Source organism: Pinus tabuliformis, chromosome X (assembly GCF_031772625.1).
Source record: "Pinus tabuliformis cultivar Carrire ecotype Pingquan chromosome X, CPIR1, whole genome shotgun sequence".
NCBI lineage: Eukaryota > Viridiplantae > Streptophyta > Pinopsida > Pinales > Pinaceae > Pinus > Pinus tabuliformis.
In genome coordinates, this window is record NC_142308.1 from 555,466,675 (window position 1) to 555,488,735 (window position 22,061).

Genomic DNA, 22,061 nt, shown 5'->3' on the forward strand with positions numbered 1-22,061 from the left:
TGAGGTCATCAATTACACCCTTTGTTTCCTTCATGTTAGGATTGAAAAACTCGTAGCTCAAATAACCTTTTCAATGGATATGAGAATACAATAGAATAAATGATTTTAACAGTTGGATGATGAAATTGGCTAGGTTCATAACAAAGTGGAAGAATTTTTCTGAAAACATCCTTTAACACAACGCCTTCTTTCATCCTCTGTGTGCTCAACCTCTTCCTTGCATATGCAAGTAGCTCTTTTCCTTGCAAACCTTATCAATGAAGCACAAATTGAAGAATTATGAGATCAAGTTTGGGGGTTTTCGCAGTGCATTATATTAGATATCATTTTTGGATTCAATTGAGTTAAGTAAGTCATTCATCTATGACCATTTCCATGAGAGGTAGTCATAATTGACTAATTTCTCATGATTTTTGAATAGTCCACTTAGCATTCATTGCATCGGGTGATGTTCACAGGAGTGAAGAAGTGGGATTGAAACTAGTGAAATGAATCACATAGCATCAATCATCACTTATGGGGCTTGCACTCTGTAACTAGGACTTCCCAAGAGGTCAGCCATCCTAGATCGCCTCTGGCTTAAGCGCGCATAACTGTGGAGTTTTCCCCACAATCAAGCCCACTTAGCTTGCTACCCCATTTGCAAAACCTTAGCAAGTATTGTGATGGGTGACCTCCCAGGAAGTCCTAGTTACCGGGTGCAAGCCCCGGAAGTGATGATTGACGCTATGTGATTCATTTCACTAGTTTCAATCCCACTTCTTCACCCCTGTGAGCATCACCCGTTGCAATGAGTGCTAAGTGAACTATTTAAAAATCATGAGAAATTAGTAAGTTACAACTACCTCTCATGGAAATGGTCATAGATGAATGACTTATTTAACGCAGTTGAATCCCAAAATAATATCTAATTAAAAGATCCATTCGTAATTTTTGGGTTTGGTGGCAATAGTTAGTTAAAACATTCTTTAAAGTTTATATAATTTTAAGAGTTTTCTTTCAAATCTATAATTTTTGAAAGTTTAATATGGATAATCTTGGTTCCTTTTTATATCTATAAACTTTATTCCATTCAAAGAAATCAAAATCAATAATATACCTTAATCTAAAATACAATAATGTAATTTTTAAATAATATATAATTTTTATCTTGTTATTCTCTTTTCTTCTCACACGTTGATCCTAATGCCTATTCTTCTTCATTTTTCCTTTAAACATTTACTATTACAACTTTTTAATATATAAATTTTCTTTATACATATTTTCTTTAACCTTTCTTTTCCTTTATTCATATATTCCTTTTGTCAGTGGGGCAATTAAGACTGCATGATTTTCTCTCGTTAAGTCAGCTCAGCATCAGAGATTTGCCTGAATATATCTTCCATCTTTCCAAACTTCAATTTCTGAATCTTTACATCTAGAGTCATTGCCATCTCAAATTGGAGAGCTCAAACATCTCATGCATCTTAATTTAGAGGAATGTGATTCATGAAATATGATTCTACATGAGATCTCTGAACTTACTTCACTGTGCAAACTCCAGATATACACAGATTTAAGTGTGGAAATGGGAGCACTGACAAGTATTTAAGGTCTCAAAAATTTGAAGGAGTTGGCCGTATAAATAGGCGGAGGGTCAGGAATTAAAGATGGCATAATGGGAACGTGGTCGGAGATGAGGCACTTAAGATTGGATTACTACATCAATGCTTCTGAAGAGGATCTTCCCCAGGACGTCCAGAACATGAAGAAGCTACAGAGTTTTATGCTATGGGGTTATGCAGGGTTAAATCTACCGAATTGCAAGTTTGAACATCTTGAAATGGTAAAATTGTATGACTGCAGGAACTCCATTGCAGAGGTTGCCAAATTTAAAGATCCTGAAGTTGTTTTGCTGCAGTGAATGAGAAAGCTGAGAATAGGGATTCGTGGAAGTGTTCCAGTTCCAAAGCTACATAAGTTGGTTCTTGTATGTCTAGAGAAGTTAGAGAGTTTGTGTGGACAATCAAACAAGGGAGTGTGGGATGGAGGAATAGTCCCTCACCTCCATGTGTTGAAGATAATTGGTTGCCCTTCTTTGAATTTATTTCCCATAGGGATGGAAAAGTTGCAAAATTTATGTGCATTAATTTGCCCTCAATATTGGTGGGAAAGCATCAAGTGGGAAGATGATAACATGAGAAAGTCTATAGAGGAGGAACAATTGTTCGGATGGTCATTTTTGCCTGGAATTTGGGCAAGCAAATTTCAACAAATCTTGCAAGTAATGTTTAAATCATGTTTTTAAAGGTGGCAATGGATTCAGCACTATCAAAAACTTCTGAGGCACCTAAAATCTTGAAGTTTACAATTTTAATGTGGATTTACAAAATTCTCTAAAAAAATTTATCAAAATATTACCAAAATTTTCATAGTTTTCGGAAAAAAAATGTTATTAGACTACTGATTATTTTATTCGTCGTTAGATTTTCAATTCCGCTAAACGTCACCTGTAAGTAAATGTAGTGACTGGATACCATTCCCTTCTTTTTAAGTCGTTCTTAAAATTGTATTCATGCTGTTTTATAAATTTTATTTTCTAATATAATAATAATCAAATATTTAGCTGTAAAGAGATTCGATACATTTGTTTTTCGAATTAGTTGTTTTGAAATTGTTTAAAATCATTGTATATAAATTTGTCTCGGAACGCTAAACTATGATGTATTTTTAAATTTGCGTTTATAATGTCTTATTATATATTATTTTTTTATTTAATAATTAAATATTTATGTTTTTAAGAGATTTGATATATTTATCTCAGTTCAGTTATTTTGAAATTAATTAAAATGATTGTATAAATTTTATGTACAGTGGAGATGGGTATTAAATAATTATTAAAATTTTAAATTCTAAAAACTGATAATAATATATAATTTTTTAAATTAATGTGTGTATTTTTAAATAAAACATTTAGTTAAAATAATTGGCTATTATATTTGAAAATAAATTTTAAATTTTAAATTTTAATTAATGTAAAATTTTAATAATTAAAATGTGAAATACTAAATATGACGTATGATGTATTTTTTATTTTGTGATTGTGATGTTTTATTATTATTACTATTTTTGAGTTGAAAGATTTATTTTACAGTTCAGTGTGATGTGTAATGTTGTTTGTTCATCAAAGTTGAAATTTTGCGCATCTTATTCAAAATAAAAGATAAAATAAAAAAAATTAACTATACAAAACATTTAAATAATGTTGACTCATAAAAAAAGAGTTGCACCTAAAGAAATTGGATACTTCTTGGCTCATGTTAGATCCGTATTTGAGATGGATCTATGTTGGTTTAATTACAAATCCTAGATCTATATTAAATGAAGATCTAATATGAGCCGAGAGGGATCCAATTTCTTAACGTGAAAATTTTTTTATGAACTGACATTATTTAAATATTTTGTATAGTTTATTATTATTATTATTATTATTATTATTATTATTATTATTATTATTTGGGTGTGAGTAAAATTTCAACTGTTATGACGGATAGTGTAAGGACCTCCGGTTGTGGTTGCGACGGGCGCCGGGTGAAGTCACCGTGCACGGGCGCACGGGCGGGCGCGAGTTACACGACCGGCGGGTGGGTCTGCACGGCGGGCGGGCGAGGCTGCACGGCGGGCGGGTCTGCACGACGGGCGGGTGAGCGCACACGGGCGGGTGAGCACACACGGAAATGCGACGTTTCTGCGAGCTGCGTACGACGATAACGTGAACAGTTTTACGACACTTATGGAAAAGTGCGTGGAACGATGGACAACTTATAGCGACTTGGAAGGAGGCTTGCGTGAGGCAAGGCCGACTTGAAAAAGAATGTTTTATGGGTGTGTGAATGCAATTTGGGGGTCAGCCAAGGGGTTAACGCCCATGTGCAGGACCACACATGAAAACATGTTAACAAGCATATATATATACACATGCGTTGAGTCATTTGGAGAACACAACTTCGCACTACTCATTCACACAAGGGGTAGAACAGCGCAGAAGTACAGGTGGACTGCGCATATCTCATGCGTAGTGCTACCAAAGGTGCAGTTTTGACTTAAGTACGGTTTGAGTGAGGCAAGCGTGTCCGGGGTGAGTTCTAAGGTGCAGTTCTTGGTGTAAGACTTGGCAAGGATTCTTGGTGGCTCGGGTGAGCACCGTCCTTTGTGCAAGAGATGCACAAGATGTTGTAAAGGCAGGATTGCCCCTCGGTTGTATTATTTGGTTAAGTGTAGACTTGGTTTGGCAAGGAACACTTGTACATTGTAAATCTGACATTTTAATAAAATTGCCGGGCAGACTCACATTACGGGGAGTTGCCCCTCCCCTTTATACTTGTTTGCAATTGTTGATGTTCTCGGTTTATTGTACATGGCTAATAATTGAGAATGATCTTCTTTAAAGTATGAAGGATAACTCTTTACTTGGTTGCAAGAAAACATAAGTTAAAGTAAATTTGTGTTGGAGTAGGCGTAGTCCATAAACGTTAGTATTGTTAAAAAGAAAGCGTTCGGTGGTGCCGCACCTCGCTACAAGTGGTTGGAATATCACCGCAGGTGTAGGGGCGTGGCAGATGGTATTGGAGCTCGGTTGGAGCTGGTGAGCAAAGGTTGATCGTGACAGTGAGACAAGGGCCGGTTCAGGTTGCAGGTGAAGATGTCTATCTTGCAGAAATTGGGTTATACATCCTTCAAAGAATTCGGAAGGAGTCTACTTGAAGAGTCAGAAAGAGTAACACAAATATTTGTAGAATGTGGAAAAAGGATGTTTGAAATAAGGGATGCTCTCCGTGCCTTGGTTAAGGAAGGGGTTCCTGATATGGGGGAAGCTCTTCGACTTGCAAAGGAAGGAGACTTGATTGAAGCAGAATTCAAGGAGCTCGAGATAAGACAGAAGGAAGTGAGGCATCTCCTAGCCTTGAAGAGGGAGGCTGAAGCTGAGAAAGAACTTCTTCAACCCGGTTGGACAATGGAGCAAGGTGAAGTTGCAGATTGTGCCATCAAGGAAGAGGAAGCCATGATGATCAAAGATGTTGAAGACATGACTACGATGAAGGATGAACTTGAGGATGATCAAGTTGAACCAGAATCGTGCAGTCTGTCAACATGTATGGATGAGGTCACTCACACGGAGGAGCCTCATGATGATGAAGTAAGAGATGATACTTGTGTTTCATTTGGGCATTTGGGAGATGGACCGTGTGCAGGAAAGGGCAAAGTCAGTTTGCCAAGACAAGGGGACATCTTACCATGGATGACTATGATGGAACCTTGTATGAAAGAGCAAGGATTGTCAACCGTTGCAGAGCTTGTTGGGGCTACTTGTGACCTTGTGATGGAAGGTGCAAGAACCCGGGACAAGGGTGGAACTTGATGATCGTTGTGGAAGATTGGGTCATGCTTTAGCCACATGGAGAATTGGCTAAGTGCCCGGCATGACTCATGGACAGATTGAGGAGGGCACACACTTGTGATGTTTTGGGTGGGCTTCTCATGGCCGAGACCAAGGGATAGTCTTGATGGACACTTTGGTGGAGGAGCTATGATGAAGAGACTCATGACATGATGACACGATGATGAGATGGTTGAGTGACCGAGTTCACTAAACCGAAGTTTGAAGACTTGGATGAGATGGCCAGATGTTGTGATGTGTCTACTTGGTTGGACTACATGGGCAGCTTAGTCATGGACATCAGGTTGGAGACTTGAAGACATGGAGCATGGCAGAGACCTATGCAACAACATTGTGTGGAAGCACTTGTAGAGATGTCAAGGGACATCCAAGGAGGAGTGCTAGGGCAGGAATGTTATGCAGGAGGACTTGCTAGTGTGACATGGGAACTTGAGGATGGCACATTGCAGATGATGAAGAGGACTTCATGGACCTGAATGGGGCACATCAAGAGTTGATAAGATTGGAGACTTGAGGATGGCACATTGCAGATGATGAAGAGGACTTCATGAACCTGAATGGGGCACATCAAGAGTTGATCAGATTGGAGACTTGAGGATGGCACATTGCAGATGATGAAGAGGCTTCATGGACCTGAATGGGGCACATCGAGAGTTGGTTTGAGGAGATGGTCTCTTCACATGGAGGAGGCACACATATGGACAACATGTTGCAGATGAGATGGATGGAGTTTCCATGGACCTGAGCATGGATTATAGACATCATGGATGATGGTATGTTGTCGAGGACGACAACGATTTCAGGTGGAGGAGAATGTAAGGACCTCCGGTTGTGGTTGCGATGGGCGCCGGGCGAAGTCACCGTGCACGAGCACACGGGCGGGCGCGGGCGCACGGGCGGGCGCGGGTTACATGACCGGCGGGCGGGTCTGCACGGCGGGCGGGCGAGGCTGCACGGCGGGCGGGTCTGCACGACGGGCGGGTGAGCGCACACGGGCGGGTGAGCGCACACGGAAATGCGACGTTTCTGCGAGCTGCTTGCGACGATAACGTGAACAGTTTTACGACACTTATGGAAAAGTGCGTGGAACGATGGACAACTTATAGCGACTTGGAAGGAGGCTTGCATGAGGCAAGGCCGACTTGAAAAAGAATGTTTTATGGGTGTGTGAATGCAATTTTGGGGTCGGACAAGGGGTTAACACCCATGTGCAGGACCACACATGAAAACATGTTAACAAGCATATATATACACATGCGTTGAGTCATTTGGAGAAAACAACTTCGCACTACTCATTCACACAAGGGGTAAAACACTGCAGAAGTAGAGGTGGACTGCGCATATCTCATGCGTAGTGCTACCAGAGGTGCAGTTTTGACTTAAGTACGCTTTGAGTGAGGCAAGCGTGTCCGGGGTGAGTTCTAAGGTGCAGTTCTTGGTGTAAGACTTGGCAAGGATTCTTGGTGGCTCGGGTGAGCACCGTCCTTTGTGCAAGAGATGCACAAGATGTTGTAAAGGTAGGATTGCCCCTCGGTTGTATTATTTGGTTAAGTGTAGACTTGGTTTGGCAAGGAACACTTGTACATTGTAAATCTGACATTTTAATAAAATTGCCGGGCAGACTCACATTACGGGGAGTTTCCCCTCCCCTTTATACTTGTTTGCAATTGTTGATGTTCTCGGTTTATTGTACATGGTTAATAATTGAGAATGATCTTCTTTAAAGTATGAAGGATAACTCTTTACTTGGTTGCAAGAAAACATAAGTTAAAGTAAATTTGTGTTGGAGTAGGCGTAGTCCATAAACGTTAGTATTGTTAAAAAGAAAGCGTTCGGTGGTGCCGCACCTCGCTACAAGTGGTTGGAAGATCACCGCAGGTGTAGGGGCGTGACAGATAGAGAGTTACACATCATACTAGGTTGTAGAATGAGATTTGACAAGTTTGTTTTTACATTTAGTTATTTTGAAATTATTTAAGCTGTTTATATATAATCTTATATATTTTTAAATTTTTATTTAAAATGTTGTATTATTTATTATTTTTTAATTTAATATATTTAAATATTTATTTTTTAAAGAGATTTGATATAAATATTTTTTTTTTTTGCAAATTTAGTTATTTGGAAAATATTTTAAATGGTTATATATAATTTTATATATAGTTGAGATGGATATTAAATAATTATTAAAATTTAAGTTTTAAGAAATTATAATAATACTTTTTAAAAATTAATATTTATATTAAAAAAACTATAAATAGTTAAGTTAATTTGTTATTATATCTAAAAATAAATTTTAAATCTCAATTGACATAAAATTTTAATAAATAAGATATCAAGTAAATTGGATGTGTTTTATATGTTTTTACATAATATTTTTTTATGGTTAATTTTAATTTAAATTTAATAGAGAATTTTAAAAACTTTTAATTTAAGTTGTTTAATCTATATAGTTGGAGTGCTTGAAAGATTTTTAACGGGTTGAATCTATTTATACATTTTAAACAACAAAAAGTCACAGTCTTCTTGAAATTGTATCCCCGAATTATAGTAAAAAAGTCATTTTGTCTATAAGTTAGACTAGGCCTTTCAAAAACATCTTTAATTATCTTAGTTATCTAAGAGTGAAAGAAATTTGTTGCACATTTTATTGAGTTGAGAGGATCATTCTACAATCCAGTATAAGACAATGTATAATTTCGTCATGAGTTGACATGTATCCTTTTTAGAATAAAAATAAAAATAAAATACTATTTAAATTAAAGAAATAATTTAAACTATCATCAAAATAAAAAAAACAAATATACATATTTGGATAGTTTTACTTAAATGTATTTAAAAATAAAATACTATTTAAATTAAAGAAATAATTTAAACTATCATCAAAATAAAAAAACAAATATACATATTTGGATAGTTTTACTTAAATGTATTATAAAACATAGATTCACTCTAATTATACTTTTAATATCACAACTCAACACAAAAAAATATAGTAAAAATATTTGACTCTCATTCTTAAAAAATAAAATATTTTTTTTACCATTATTTATAGTGAAATAAAATCATAAATCATTATATTTATATTTTCCCATGGCATGCTAAAAACAAGACATGTGTCACTCTGTCCACCACTAAATCTCTCTGAATAAGAAATTAAAAATAAATAAAATAAAACATAAACTGGAAGCATCCTGCATCATAGTGACTGTAAACAAAAACACATGGCCGTACCTAATTTAAAATATACAAGTCTCATAGTTTCTCAAAATTACTCAAAGAACTAAAACAGGTGAAATAGACCGAGCGGCCTCTGGAACATCCACCTCCCCATTTACTTTGAAGTTTAAAAAAAGTGATTTTCATGATGAAAAAGAAAAAGAAAAGGAAAAAAAAATTGTGCTTCTCCTCAATACTTTTGAAGCTTAAGAAATTGATTTTTATGCACATAAAGGACTGCCCCTCTTTCACTGCCTCTCTTTCACAAGAAATATTTTCTGAACCAACCATATCAAAATATGTCCAAGGACAGGAATGAGCAATCACTTCTTCGGAGATGATTACTGAGGCATGAATATCTTTTTCCAAAAGAAAAAGTTTTAAGTGAACATAAACTTTGGCCATCACTCATAGTGAATAAGTACATATATATATATAAATCGCAATAAAATATTTCAATCGTGTGGAAAAGTGTGGAAAAAGGTAATTGAAAGTAAAAAATTTAATTTTTTTATTATAACAGAAAAAAAATGTAATTAATTCAATTTTCGATATGAAATTAATATGTGACATTCAAAAAATATTAATAATTATTAAAAAAATTCAACTAACTTAATAATCCATGAATAAAATATTGATGTTGATGTTAACTAAATTATTTCAATGTCAAATATTTTTGTATTATATATTTTACATTTTTATTATTTTATTAGGGGTTAATTGTGAATGGAGCAAATATTTGTTGGAATTGTAAGTTTAAACTACTTATGCATTCAAAAATGTAATTATATACAAAGACAGATTAACCATCACCTATCAAGTCCCTTGAGGGATGCAATCTTTGGAGGTGTAATTTTTTAAATTTTGCACCTCAATAGATTTGATCCCTCTGGGCTCTTGCTATATCTATGGTTAAGATGGTTCTATATTGGTATTTAAAGGTTTCAAGTTTAATTCAAATTTATTCTCCTTTTTTATCCATTTAATAAATATAAAATATTTTAAGTGGGTTATTGATGATCATGATGATGATGAGAAGTCCAACCTATCTTCCATTTATCTTTTTTCAATGTTATAATTCATGTTTAGCTTGTGATATATATTGATTCCAAGATATTTGAATGAACTATCTACAAGTTATTGTCATCATCAAAGAAAGTATCATATGTGATCTTTCTAAATTTAAATATCCTGAGTCAATATTAAAAATCATACCCGTTTTGGAACAAAATTTTTAGACGATTCTTATTTGCTTGCCAAAATTGTAAAAACTCCTCAGCAAAAGAACCCTATCATCAAATTAAAGGAAAAGATTGATTAATATACCACTGAGAGTGGGGCAAACACAACTAGATTCTACCAAACACTCTTACTAACTTATGAATGCATATTCTAGAAATAGAGAAATAGAGGAGAGAAGGACCACCCTTATTTAACTCCAATATTAAAATTAATTTCTTACCAACTCTTAATGATCCTAAATTCAACAATAACATTTTAACATTTGCATCCAACCTTTTCATAGTAACAAATAACTCAAAGAAACTTTTCTCTTCCAACTTTTCTTAATGATCTCTTTTTACCTTCATAAATATTGATCTTAAAAACATATTATACAATGCATTGTGAAAAGATTTAAAAAACACATTACAAAGAATCTTAAAAAAATAAAAATTTTCATACAACTTTATCACAATAACTGATAACATAAAATAAAAATTTTCATACAACTTTATCACAATAACTGATAACATATGAGGAATCTTATCTCTTCTCACCTCTTTCAAAAAAAAACTCCTTTATAAATATTAATTTTTAAAAATATTTCAAAAAACTCTATAAATATTAATTTTTAAAAATAAATTATAACATACACTTGAGAAACCTTATCTCTTCTCACCTATTTCCAAAAACTCATTTAAACTTTATAAATATTATTTTTTTAAAACTAAATTATAAAATACACTGAAAAAAATACAATTTTTTTATAATATTAATAATTTAAACTAATAATTTATAATTAAAATAAAAATACAACCCAATCTGAAAAAAACTAATTTGGAAAATTTGAATTATAATACAGATCATAATTCTTAAATTATTAAGAGAACGAGATTAATACGAGTTTTCTACATAAGCCTCTCCTATACCAGATTCTTTTGATTTTTTTCTTGTCTACGAAAGGACCATATTATTGATTTTTCTGGTTTACAAAAGGACCATATTAATGTTTTTTTCATTGTAAATTTGCAAATATATTCACTTGTTTTATATATTTGGTAATTTGATGTTGTGAAATATATTTAATAAAATAAAATTGGTGTGTACATAAAGTAAAGAAAATTTGATGTCTTCATAAAAATATTTGGATTGTTTTGCATCATTATTTTATATATTATATTTTAATTAATTATGGAATGTATATGAAAGCCATTTGTTTAAGCATTATATTTTTTAGTTTGATTTTGTATTATTAATATTTTGGGATATTTTCTTGTTAAGTATTTAGATTGGAGTATATTTAGGGTAATATGGATTATTAATTATTTAGAGGGAACAATAATAGTTAGGTAGCTATATATTATTATGTATGGAATGTATGGAAGTTATTTTAGTAAACCGGATTTATGTAGTAATGTGAATATAATGAATGTAAGTGTGAATATTATGGTTTAGATAATACTATAAGTAGAAACATAATGGAGGTATGGTGAGTATATTGTAATTTTAACAAGTAATAATTTTTTGTAGAGTATTTTCCTTCCCTAATCAATAATATATGGCATTAGCTTTCATCGAGGTTTTTCTCTACTATTCTTGTATTTATTACTTTGTTCTATATTGTGTGTAATTGTTATGTTAATGTTTTGACTTATTTAACATATATTGAGTAAATAAGAAATGCTATCATAGTTCTTTGTTCTTTGTTGGTTCAAAAGGGGAATCACTTCTTTCTCTTATTGAGAAAAAAATAGGGTGGTGAAATAAAAAGAAGCAATGGAGGTTGTGAATGCAAAGAACGAACAGAAAAAATTGGAAGCTAAAAAAAGAAGATTTGAGGCTAAAAAAAGATTCCCAAGAAGAATCCATGAGAATAGAAGTTGAAAAGAAAAATGAATGAAGATGAATACAAAGAAAAGCGACAAAGAAGAGGCCAACAAGAAAGAAGAAGAATAAGAACCTAGAAAGAAAGAGGAGGAGCAAAGGCATTGATAGAAACCTTGTCCAATCAAATAAAAGAAGAAATATAAAGTGTCAATATAATGGATATGGACATCCCTTAAATGTTGACTTCAACTATAACAAGAAGACATTTTCCTCATAGAGAGATCAAAATATCTCCTCCTACAAGGGAATTTAGAAGAGTTAACATAAGATCTTCTAGATATGATCAAACCTTAGGAATGATTGCCAAGCAAACTAAGAAAACACCATGAGTCCCTAGTTTGTCTCATGTGACATTGACTACACTAAAATATTTAGAGCATAACACTCATAAAGACCTAATGGAAATGTATTCAAGTGACATAGTCTTCACATCAATCACAAAGAAGAATTTAAAAGATATGCTAAAGTAGATAAAAAAATTACAAGGCTACAATTGTAGACCTTGAGGATCAAAATAAAAATTTTAAAACAAAAAGGAATAGCTTGTTTGAGTACAAATCTTGTGCTAGCAAGGTCCATGAAGGTTTTGAAACCATGTTGAAATAGGTGTACCATTGTTTCCTAAAAATTCAAAAAAAATAGCAAAAATTTTTCGATTATGGGAGGAGGAAAAAGAGAAAGGCATATAGTTAAAAGATGTACATACACGTTGATGGGGAAAAATGTATCACCAACAGTAAGGGGGTCTCCCTGATGTAAAGTTCTAATTAGACATCACATCGTTTGGGATAGGAGTCCCATCCGATATGTGCGTCTAACTGCCACAATATGTGTTTCCTCTTGGCTTTCAAGTGAAGGTATGTTAATGTGAGGACAAGTCTGAAATACCAAGAGAATGAGGACATAATCAACCCATAATTGATAAATTAAAGTAGAAGGTACAATAATATAACAACAGAATAATAAGGTGTATAACTCAAGAGAAATCAATTAGCTAAAATCATCTAAGACATACAAGAATGAGAAAGTACTAGAAGTTAATTGCAAATTAGTTTACCATTGGTTACTAGTATTAGCATGGAATTAAAGAGCAAAGACTCAAGGAAACACATGAGTAATAAGATCAAAATTAGTTCATCAACCTATAACCCATATAAAAGCACACATGCACATAAATCGAAGTACTAGATAACCTTTACAACCATAGTGAAAGTGCATTGGAATCGCTGTCAAAAGTGAAGAGATTCTCATTGATAATGTTGCAAATCCAAGTACATGTACAACAAGTCCATCAAAATCCAATAGTGGAAGGTGGGTTTCTCATATCATCTCCAACATAATCCCCTTGCCTCACCCCAACTTAGCTAAAGTATTTCAAGAGCAAGAGCGCTCAAAGCTACCTAGGTACCCATAGCTATCTATGCTAAAATAACTCAAGTGCTAAAAGCCCCTAGCTTAGAGGAATGAGGAGACATTTATTCAAATAGGGAGGTGACTTTCCACCTTCCCAATGACTCTTCAAATTCCCCATGACCCATCACATTCTTGGTACATGGATTTTAGCATTTATCATTTTCTTATTTATGACCAAAATTAATATTTTACAATATTACTAGAGAAATAATGAGACGAAATAGGGATTGTTGTTAGAAATTCTGAGGTGACTATTGTTGGTGCTACTGAATAAGGGTTTCACCATAGAATTGTTGTAATGGTTGTCCATTTACTTGTTATTTCACTGGTTATGAGTAGATTGATCCTTAGTCACAATCCGCACCCCACATCTTAGTCGACATGGTAAGGTACCCTGTGGGTAACTATGTAAAATTGCCATAAAATACCTTGCCTAGCTATTTCATGAGTATTCCAATCATTGTTGTGAAATCCTTTAGCAAAAGAACATGATAGTCTTGCTTTATCTTCAGATTGTGTTATTACAGGGATTTTAGATGTTGAACAAGTGATTTTTGCAAAGACATGTTTTAATTCTTTAACTTCCTTCTTGATTGTAGCCTCAATCATATAACATCAAATAAGTAATCAGCTTTTGCAAGAATCTTCCTCAAACACACTATAATTGTATCCTTAGTCACTCCACTGAGTGTTGCATTACATTTTCATGACGATAAAGATCCTCAGAAGCATTGAGACTTACATTGAGATCTTTGTCTCTATCTTTCCAATTACCAATAGAGTTTTGATACCTAAATGAATAAATGGACATTGTATGCAAACAAAAACCAATATCAAGAAATTCATTAGTACAAGAATCCACTCTAGTCATGATTGGATGCAACCATAATCCTTGAATTCTTCAGGAAAACTTTATCAAGAATGGGTCCATTGCAAGGGCGAGTATGTTTGAGTTTCTCCATATGAGAGGCCCTCATGCCATGCATTTCTTTGTACTCTTAATAGTATGGTTAAGTACTTCAACCTTAAAGATTTGGATCTTTTCCTTATGAGAATCTAAATTGGATGTTTTCACTACCTGTTATGCCCAGATCTTCCATGCATCTCGATAATATATGGTGGCATTATTGACCATAAATATAAAATCTCCTAGATTCATAAACCTTTATCATGTAAGTGTGTGAGTTTGATTCAAGCTTGTATATTCATATTTCACCAATTAAAATTGCAAGGTTGGTAACAATATCTCACATTTTAACAGAAGGTATGAATGAAGCAAATTTTAACATTTTGCAAGTTTTATAACCCTCTGTGCAACTAATCAATGTTTATTAAGTCAATTGGAGAGGTGTTTTAACCCATTGTAGACTTAACAGCTTCAATAATGTCCTTATCTTTGTCTTCATCTATGGTCATGTAAAACAATCATGGCATCTCACATGGTGTTTGCAACATCAACTTTCCTTAGCTTTCCACAAATTGATGCAGTCTTTTGCAAGGAGTCATTAACTAAAATAGAGATAGGAATATTGTATAAGCACATCCACTTATCAGATGGACACAATTTCAAATATTCTTGATAAAAGACACACAATCTTTCAATTTTTAGTCCTCTTGTAGTTGCAATGAGAAATTGTTGCATTATTGACAGTAGGTTTAGCCATTACAAGACCAGGATGGTATAATAATTTGACATGCTTACCTAAATGATCAGGGAGGAAATGTCCAATTCAGTACTAAGATGTTTCAAAGAACTAACATACCTCTTTGATTTCAATGGTTCTAAAACCCCTTTAAAATTGGAAGTTGTATGAGGAAACATGAAGCCTTTAGTGGACTTGTATGGGCTTGAAATGGCCTCTAACAAAGGAAAAAATAGCCTTTAATTTCTATATGAAATATGTTGTATGTCAGGAATCCCACGCCTCTCTATTTGGGGTACTTTGTGATCTGACCTTTGCTTTGGAAATGAGAATTTTCAGTTCTTCACAAGTTGACTAGTGAAGCGTGAATTGTTGTGTTGAAATCATACTTATCTAGAGGGAGCATATCGTTATCATCAAAGAGAAAGTAAAGGTACTTGAGAAACTCATCTAGAAGAAAATTTCCATTTTATCTCTTGTTATAGGATGACAAATTTCCACTTTAGACAAAGAGTTATATATATTCCAAAATCAGCTGTACTATTGGACTCAAAATCTTGAAATATTTTCCAATCCCATTCATGATACCTTTCACCCTTAGTTATGTGGTGTGGCCCTCACTGTTGAAGCCATCCTAATAATATATTCATAATAGCTATCTTTGTTAGATATCAATATGATATGTTCTCCACTAAAATATCTAGATTGTGGATTGATATAAATTGGACTAAACCATCCACCTTTGGGAGAGTCTTAAAGTGTTCAAGCACCCTCATTTCCTCGTTTCTATGTTTTGGATTACCAAAATTTTTACTAATTTACCAAAACTCTAATTGTACAAATGTGACTTTGAAGTGTTTCTTAATTCATCTAGTGTTGAATGTGTAGACCTTTCACAGAGAACAACATCTTGAGAATGGAATAGCAGTTGAGCTAGATGTAAAAGTAGACACTAAGAAATTTGTGATATCCTTAGCTCTTTTTAAGTATACCATAGGTTTGGGTCCTTGAAGCACAAAGCTATAATCCCATTCTCTAACCATTTCATTTTCTCCAACACTAATATGATAAGAACTAAGAATACCACCCAAGATATGAATTGTAGTTTTAAACATATTTACTTGAACTTTCTCATTTTTCCTTACTGGAAGAGATTTTCGTGTCTAAGACCCTTCCTCCTAAATAATATCATCAAGACCAACAAAATATAAATTGACAATGAACTTGTCATGCGATATAATTCTTGAGGGGAGTTGCAATGAAGGGAGTAAAGTTGTGACATGATTGGGAAAAAAAGGGCGTGATGTGATTCAAGAGATCATAAGTCACTGTAATATTAGGTAAATCATGATGCAATGAGTTAAGATGTGATTAAGAGAGTGTCGTGATTAGGTAAGCAAGGATGCAATAAGGAAACAAGAAATCATAGTTAGGTAATCTAGGTCGTGCTATGATCAAGCAAGTTGTGTTTGTGATGAAGGGAGATCACAATGTAAATGAGTTGAGTCATTGAAATTCTTGAAATGACACATCTTCACTACCCTATTTGTGACATTACATCTTAACTTCCCCATGTGTGATTGAGTCACTATTAGATTTGTTTCTTTGTGATTAGTTACTATTTTCCTTTATTCTTTGTGATTAGTTATTATTTGTCTTGCTCCTTTACGATTGAGTTGTTATTAGCCTTGCTTCTTTGTGATTAATGTAGAGAGTATTGAATCCATGCGATGAGGCGCAAAGAATATTGACTCCTTACAATGGGGCACTAATATTATTGACTCCTTGTGATGGATTCAATAATGAAATGTTCTTCAAAGAGTTTTCTTTCCAACCACACTAAGAAACAACCTCGATCGATCTTTGGTATTTGTTAAGATTTGTAAGAAAAAAGTTCCATATTTAAGGATAGAAACAAGGCTATGCAGCAATGGGAATTCCTCTTGAATCAAAATAGATCTGTTTTTGAATATTTCATTTGCATCATTATCCACCTTAACATCATCCTTCTCATCTTCACCAGGCTCAAAATTAATCAGAGCTACAACCAACATTGGAATATTGAATGTGTTGATCTACATCATTAGAACTTTAAGGATCACAAATCTAGGAAGTCACATTCTCATACTTAGTAGAATCTTTTATATGACTATCCACATTATCATCATTAATTACACCTTTTCTTGAATCATTTCATATTTCTCATTTTTGTGCAACAATAAATTCCAGGACATGTAAAGCACTCCTACAAGGTTCATACTCCCATTTATCATGGAATGTGGGAGAAATGAAATCAGATAGAGTTTGTAAAACCATTTTACTTATGCCCTCCATCCCTGAAATGATTATGATAATATTTCTATTTTTGAAATGTGTTTAAATATCTTATTCATAGTCACAAAAGAGCTTTAAAAATGTTGGACAGTTTAAGAGGAGGAACAAAATGTGAATTTCTTGAAATTGTACATTTCCACTACATTCTTTCATAATTTTTTTAGACAAGCTTCTATAAAATAATATTGGAGAAAAATTTTCTCATTCTAAGCCTTGATTAATCTTCATTACTATTAAAATCATTGAAGGAATGGCTTGAAATTTTATGCTATTTCTTGGACTATCCAACATGATTTGATGAAGCTTCCTAAGGAGTATAATCAATGTTGTTAAATGAGGGTCAAGGATGCCTTGACTTTCAATAAAGATTTGATTCTTACAATTTTCTTGATTAACTAGGGGCACAATTTTGTTCAAGGAAATATTCTCAACCAATTTCCAATCCCCGTTTCTTGCATTTTGTCTATAGAATACTCTTGAGGAAAAAAAAATTGAAGCAACAATGTTGACTAGATTAAACTTGCCAACCTTTGTTTTCTTATTCACATTCTCCGATTGGAACTGATCATTATTGTGTTTCATGTCAAGTGAGTTGAGATATCCACAAATGCCAAAATCATGCCCCCCTTCAAAATATGTCCTATCTTTGAATAGAGCCTTTTTCCTAAATTGTAAGTATCCAAATCACTTAGAAACAAATCACAAGTTTCCTTGATTATTTCTCTAAAAATTCCAAAGAAAATTTCTCAGTATACTTGATTGTAAAAATGCCTCATTTGTGATAGCTTGGGTATAGAGCCACCCCTCCTATAAACATTGGTGTTCATAGTTGGCCTCTCCACTTTTCATCAAACTCAATAATCTTTGCATAATGGAGTAAGTCATGTTTCCTCGTAATGGGCCTAGAAAAAATTTCTCAATTGTAAAAAGAAGAATCATGGCCAGCCTATTTGATTCTCAGAAAAATGAAAACAAAAGCAACTAATCCATCTCTATTTTTTCCTTCTAGGTCATTTCAATAGAGCATATGCTCCTCATGCCAACTATATGAAAATTTGTAGCAGAGTTGCAACCTAACATTAATTCCATGAAATATGTGGGTGAGCAACAACCCATTGTGTCATGAGCAATATTCCAGCTTAGTAACTAAAACACCATTAGTTAAAACAAGAGATCATAAAAGCATGTTTTAAAAGGATGTATGATTTCCATCTTTAGTTAAGCTTCTACTATGCAAATTTCACTGAGTTGAAGGCATTATTGCTTAAGAAAATCTTAACAAGTATTCATCCAAGGAATTCTTTTGGTGATGAGTGTACCACCTTAAAGAGTATGACTAAATAATGCAATAGAGAAAAACGTGAAATCTTGTAAGAAAAAGGGGAGATCTAAAATTTCAAATGTACACGGTAAAAATTTTGGGGGGTGTTGTAGCAACTACAACAATTGGAAAACCACTGGTAGAATCCAACATCTCTTCCTACGTCCCTTAAAAAGATAAATTCTTGAAAATGATGTGATATTGATTTGAGATACTTGTCCATTTATAAATGTTCCATCCATCTATCTCAAATTTAGGTCTTGTTAATCGTTACACACCAAACTAAGAGTTCACACTCATGAGTCCTTGACAATGACACAAAAAACATAATAGAGGGTTTATTATATTTAAAACTTAAATTGATTTTCTAGTGTTTCTCCACTATCAGCAAGCATCCATAGCCCTGATAGAGTAACTCAAGAAATCACAAGCATTGCTTTGATTCGAGTGAGTTTCCATTACCCCAATGAAGTTGCTTGCTTCACCTACATAAGAAACTTTTATCATCCTTTATCATTCCTTTACCATTTTATTTGATTTTATTTATTTATTTATTCAATTTGCATTGTTTAGGCATTCATTACACCAAGGTGGATGAGTGATCCCAACTTATTTTACGGGAAAGAGAAGTTGTTTCTTGTTTTACAAAAACTAAATATTTTATTACTTATGTTTTCCATCATGAAATATATCCACATCACAATTCCAACTCACGGGTGGATAGTAAAAACAAAAAATCAAATATTTAGGACCAAACTAGAAACAAAGTTTAGGTTATGAGTATAGGCTTTATGACTTATCATAGGTCCCCATAAGTATCGAATTTTCTTTCCTTGCTAATAGGTCATACTCATAGAAAATATATTCAGGATGTAGTTCAATACCTAGGTATACAAGTGATAGCCTCTTGGAGTGATTATCACAACCACACACACAACCACTTACGAGATTTCAATGTTTAAGCAAAGAAAATAAGAGAAGTTATCTAGGTTTTTATTTATGTACATGCCTTAAAAAGGGAAAGTAATGCAAGGAAGCAATACTAAATGAAACAGTAACTAAGCAATTCAATGAAACAAATTAGATGTAGTGAGAAGAAAATAAAAATTTGTGTTCACAAGTAATGAAATAAGAAGTGTAATGTAGAGAAACAATGCTAATTGGAAGGCATATGATCAATGAAAATGAAACATAATCTAAATGCAATGAAAAATAAAGGTAATGCTAAATGAAAGATAAATGCATAGTGCAATGAAGCAAATGAAAGCTACATACAATGAAAAAGAAAAGCAATGCTAGAAAGTAAAGTTGAACAAAAATATAAAGGAGCAATACAATGCAACTACTTTCAAGATAAATGTAATGAAAATAAAAAGCAATATTGGGAAACAAAATTAAATGAAAACTAAAAGAGCAATGCACTTGAAATAACTAGATGTGAAACAAATTGCAACTACATGTGGAAGAAAACAAAATGCAAGGAATAAGATCAGCTATAAAAGTAAACTACCATGCATAACTACTATAGTAAGAAAATAAAATAAAACTAATCCTAAACCTAATTGAACTCAAGAGAAGATCAAGAAAATGTGAAATAAAACTTCCATTGGATCCATTTGAGTTGCTTCTGACCTACAAACACATGAATATCAACAATTAGTACCAGTATGAAGCGATGTACGAAAACAAAGATATTTACTTTTACAACTTACATAAGAGAGAGACGGTCTTGCCTACGGGCAGGAGAGTGTGCCATAAAATATTATTCTAACCAAGCCTCAACCTTATCTTGAGAAACAAAAGTATTAGCTTGGAAACCATGAAATACTTTCAAATATGAGCATTCATTTAGTGAAACAAAGTTATGAAGATAATCTTGCAAGGAAACCCTAACATGATCTAGTTTAGGGGTCTTGTCAAGATCTTGAGGTTCTGAGATAACCATAAACAAAGGTTGAAGTTCATCTCTCTCCTGACAAGTATCTAAACCTTCAAATGTTGGACAATCAAATCACAGTGACTTAGTGAAATCAATGGATGTATATAGATAACCATCATCAAATGTATCAACGAGGTTATTGTTAACAATATTACAGTTGACAAAGCCAGTGATTTGATTAAACACTTTTATTTTGCTTAACTAATTATTCAAAATACAAGATTCTTCATTGATCATGAGTGGAGGGAAATCAACCGGAGGATTTTCGTGAATGGCCTGAGTGGTTGAATTTTCTTCTTCACATGCTAAGGATTGGAAATGAAAAGAGAGATCAGAAATGTTTTCTTTCTTTTATTCTGATATATGTAAGACATTACTACCTCATATCTGATCACAATATATCCCAGTAGAAAGAGAACCTAGATGGTTTGAAGCAATTTCTGGTGTAATAGATTCACCAAACAAATCGATATGCAAAGTGTAATGAGTTGCAGATGAAATACGATGAAAACAATCCCTTTAAGAAACCTCAATTCCCATTAAATCTCACTCTGATTCTAGATTTTACACATGCATATCTTCTTAAGAAATCAACAAATTAACATTCATGTTATGCCCTATAGGATTATTTGAACATTCACTATTATCCAAGACAACGCATTGTTCATAGAAAGAAGTTAAAGCACATATCATATCATGACGACATGGAAGATTAACGAAATCATTTTGAATTTCATTGGTATGATAATCAAGATATGGATTACCAATTTTCATTTCAGCTTGCCCTACTTCAAGAGAATTTATTGTGATTACTAAAACAAGACCGCTTTGTTCCTTTTCATTCAAGATTTCTTCATTCTCTAGATCACTGATAACAAAAATTTCATTGTCATCACAAGAGATCATTTTATTGATTAAAGAAGATGGAGGAGGATGAGAGATGTCAGAGGTGACAATTTTCTCCTTCAAGTCCTGAGACATTGATGAATCACATCTGAAATAGAGACAAAATTCAGCATAATGAAAGGAAGCATAAGGTTTGGCTGATTTGCAACATGTTAATCATTAACACCATCTAATGATTAGTTGTCAATATTCAGTTCATATTTAAATTATTCGTAAAAAATTCCAACCAATCATGGAAACTCTCTTATCAAATGATGTCAGTCCACATCTCGCTCAAGAATTCTAAAGCAAATATTGAGAAATTTATTTACAAAATCCATAGAAACGAGCATGTTTCTATGGATATAGAAGAGTGTGCCAGGTTAATTGTGATCGAGTGCAAAGTTATGCCTTTGGCTATAAATGTGGTGGCTGAAGCAATGATTGGGCAACATAGTGTAGATGAATGGATAATTGTTTATCTTAAATTAGAAGCATAGATCCATCTAATTTTTCAATTTCTCAACCTCACCTTGATGCATAACTCTATAAATTCTTACGATGGACTTTTGATGCCTTGCCTAATTCCAACGTCAAGAATTTCTTCTAGTATTGTGCCATGTATCATAAAGATGCATATGGAGTTGAAGGAGTTTCTTTGCGCGAATTAGTGCAGATGTGGATTGGAGAAGGTCTGGTGAAGAGAAAAGAGGGAACACATATAATGGACATGGCCATTAGGTGCAACTACATCAAAATCCG

At 33.4% G+C, this 22,061-nt stretch overlaps 1 pseudogene; it reads right to left on the reverse strand.

The window, feature by feature from the left end:
- Positions 1–15,417: 15,417 nt before the first annotated feature.
- Positions 15,418–22,061, reverse strand: part of LOC149141215 (mannosyl-oligosaccharide 1,2-alpha-mannosidase MNS3-like) — a 41,753-nt pseudogene continuing 35,109 nt past the window's right edge.